The sequence below is a fragment of the Alexandromys fortis genome, unplaced genomic scaffold (genome assembly GCF_014885135.2).
Source record: "Alexandromys fortis isolate MF-2015 unplaced genomic scaffold, M_Fortis_MF-2015_v1.1 scaffold_3, whole genome shotgun sequence".
Taxonomy (NCBI): domain Eukaryota; kingdom Metazoa; phylum Chordata; class Mammalia; order Rodentia; family Cricetidae; genus Alexandromys; species Alexandromys fortis.
The window spans coordinates 26,571,136-26,574,592 of NW_026067909.1; the positions used below are offsets into that span (position 1 = coordinate 26,571,136).

The 3,457-nt window shown below is 50.3% G+C and overlaps 1 protein-coding gene across 1 annotated transcript in view; it reads right to left on the reverse strand.

Moving 5' to 3' along the window:
- The window catches only part of Myom2 (myomesin 2), a 71,689-nt gene extending 69,840 nt beyond the window's left edge, over positions 1 to 1,849 (reverse strand). Inside the window, exon 1 of the mRNA XM_050137169.1 lies at positions 1,734 to 1,849. The gene's annotated coding sequence lies outside the window, so the exon portion shown is untranslated. The remainder of the gene's footprint in view (positions 1 to 1,733) is intronic.
- Between the last annotated feature and the right edge of the window lie 1,608 nt (positions 1,850 to 3,457).

Below are 3,457 nucleotides of genomic sequence, written 5' to 3' on the forward strand. Positions count from 1 at the left end.
GGAAGAGACAGAAATCTTTAATAAATGAATGAATGAATGAATGAATGAATGAATAAATAAATAAGAAAAAAAAGAAAGAAAGAAAACGTCCAACTGGCTAAACAATCACGGCTGTTCATGATCAGAAAATCCCCTGGCTCAGGGTGTGATGACGCAAGCCTTTAATCCCAGCACTCAGGAGGCAGAGGCAGGCGGATCTCAAGAGAGGCCTATGGCAGGGAGAAGCACGAAAGAGAAAGAGGGGGGAGAGGGGGAGGAAGAAAGGAAAAAGAGAGAAAGGAAAGCCCTAGAGGTCAGGACAGCCCAGGAGGGAGGCAGTTTAGCATGCCAGGAAAGCAGTCCTGCTTCAGGTAAGTGTCCAGAGAGATAAGCAAGGGATTTGCCATCTTCCCTCTGTGAGTGTCGGAATGTCCTTTGGTTTCTGTTTTCTCCTCTCAGAAATGAGGAAAAGATGAGGCCTGGAACCTACTCCAGGGCCACAAGCAACAGCTGCTATGACCAGCCCTGCCCGCAGCAGCCCCCTCTCCCGCCACCACACCCAGGGCTTTCTCAGCAAGAGTGTGGCACCTGTGGACGTGCCTCTACCCATGCCCACTGGAGTGGCTAGGCTCTGGGGTAACAGCTTACACGTGGGTGCCACTGCCATCCACCGTCCACACGGAAACCATCCATAGAGAAATCAACCTCTTAGAGGTGGTGTTGGGGCTGAGGGTATCCGTGGCCACATAGTGGTCACACAGCACACCCTGCCTTGCCTTCCAGACTCCAAATCCATGTGCTCTTTATAGCTTGTTTTTCTACCTCTTCACCGTCCATGTGGACTTGTCAAGGGAAAGGGAATCAGTACCTTTAACCCCAATGGGATGTCACGTGTTTCCCTACAGCCACTGGTGAGATGTGACCCCACTCTGGGGAACTCTGCTTTCTTTCCTAGTTCTAAGTCAATCAAGCACAGTTCACAGAAAATGTTTAATAGTGAAGGTCTCTTGGTAACTGACTTGCTAAACTTCATGGTAGTTTGAAGGTAGTTGGCTGCCATAATCTCCTAGGAAATGGTGCAATTAGGAGGTGTGGCTTTGTTGGAGTGGGTGTGGTCTTGTTGGAGGAAGTGTGTCTGTGGAGGCGGGCTTTGAGATCTGATATATGTTCAAACTAACACCCAGTGGTCCCCGAAAGTCCATTTCCCGTTGCCTTCTGTTCAAATTTAGCCAACAACATGTCTGCCAGCACACTGCCATGCTCCCTGCCATGATGATAATGGACTGAACCTCTGAACTGTAAGCCAGCCACCGATTAAATGTTTTCCTTTATAAGTGTTGCCATGGTCATGGTGTCTCTTCACAGCATTAGAAACCCTAAGACACAAATATACAATATTTTCCTGTTATTATTTTATCCCCCCATTATCAGGGACAATAAAGACAAGTACTCATGTTCCCTTAATTGATGCTTTTTTATAACATTGACCTTACTTTGTATCCTAGTGAGGTTATCCGGTGCCTCTCCTGAGACCAATGTCGGTGTGACGTGCTATACTTCAGATTTTGGGTGAGGCCTTTTCCAGCCCTACCTGCCACCTTCAACACACCCAGAAATGTACTCCACCCCCCTGGAACTGGGATGATAAAGCCCAGGTTCTCGCATGACGAGGATGAGGGGCTCAGACCGCACACAGCTTCCCTTAGTAGGTCCAGCTTCATTTGAAGACAAGCCTGGTTTCTGAGGTCACTTACCCGGCCTGCCGGCTTGCTTGGCGTTTGGCATTACTCTGTGTCTCTGCAACGGAGCCGGAAGGTTTTCCGTATCTTGTCGATCAAAACATATCCTAGGAAACCCATCAACAGATCTCAGCAATGCACCTTGCAGGTATCATGTGTGCAACCCTCTGGCACCAGCTCCACCGCCTTCAACCCAAGCAACGTGCCCAGGCCGCAGCGGCAGGAAGCCCAGAATCAAAAGCGGCAGCGGGAGGCTTTCCCCTCAGCCTACAAAGGTCTGTCTTCAGCAGGCCAAGGGTGAAAGTGTTCTTAGCAGACAGGAAGCCACAGAGGGCACGAGGTCTCCTGCGTGACTGAGAGGGACACAAGCGGCTTAGTGTGTGTAGTGATCTGGACGCCCTCATTCCCATGCATCTAGCTAGCACTCAGAGTTGCAGTAAAACATTCCTGCAGCATTCAACCTGCGAGAGTAGCCACCCAGCTGCAACTTTCCGGTAGGAGAGCATACTCTCCGATAGTTTGTCTACACCAGGTGGCCAGGGTTGCCTGCGGAGGACATTGACACAGACCTGCACCTTCACTCTGACGGGTCCAGCAACGTCCAGCGTGCTCAAGAGTCAATAGGTCTATCTTGGGTTAATTGTGAAGGCCTGGAGTTTACCCTGCAGGTTCTATGAATAGGCATCTGTCTTTAGAAGCACCGGACTCCAGTGTCTGCATTTATATCTTGCAGGAGCGTGTGTATGCACATGCCCATGTTAGTGTACACATTGTATGTACATGCATGGTTGCATGCACTAGGAAAACAGAAATTTTCATTGTCTTCTTCAATAACTTTTTACCTTGTGTTTTTTGAGGCAGGGTCTCTCACTGAACCTGGAGTTCAGACTCCGCAACACTGGCTAACCAATGAGCCCCGGGAACCTGCCTGTCTCTGTGCCCCAGCACTGGGGTTAAGGATTGTGCCACAGCATCTGGCTTGAATGGAGGCGCTAGTACCCAAGCTGAGGTCCTTAGGCTTGTGTGGTAAGTGCATTGCTAATTGAGTCGTATCCAGCCCCCCAGGGAGCGTATTCCTAAAGTGGCTTCAGTGAGCCATGCTAAGGCAGCATGCTAAGGCAGCGAGAGCCCTAAACTGAAATCAAGGGTATTGGTTCAGGTTCATTCGCTTTGTTAATCTATTCTTGTATCTGAAAGCCTATTGAGAATCCGTTCAGCTGCCCTGGGCCTTGACTTCCTCTAGGCACAGTGGGAATCAGATTAGAGACTCCTCTTTTAAGCCCCAAGAGGCTCTGGGCTGGGTCCGGCATGGTCGTGCTCTGAGCGTGAGCTGGATGCACAGGACTGTGTGGCCAGCTGCCTGGCCCACGACAGGCTCCAGGAAACAGGAATGAAGGCTCCGACAAGCCAGGCCAGCGAGGATTCCATTCTGAAATTGCCCAGAGGCTCAAAGATTAGCAGCAATGTGCCATGCCACGTGTTTACAAGAACAGTGGCGGCAATAAAATGAAAGTGGCAGTAGGCACAGGAGTCCACGCTGCTGGCCCTGCCTGTCCTGGCAAGGCGCGAGGCAAACAGGGTGCCCACTGGGGTAAGGACCAATGGCTGAACCAAAGCCATTAGAGGAATTCTTGAAAATGACGTCCTTACCTCTACCCCACCTGCTGGAGTGGAAACCATGGTCTGGAGGGGTCTGTAAAAAGCCAGTAGAAGGCTCTGAACTAAAATTCGCCACTTGT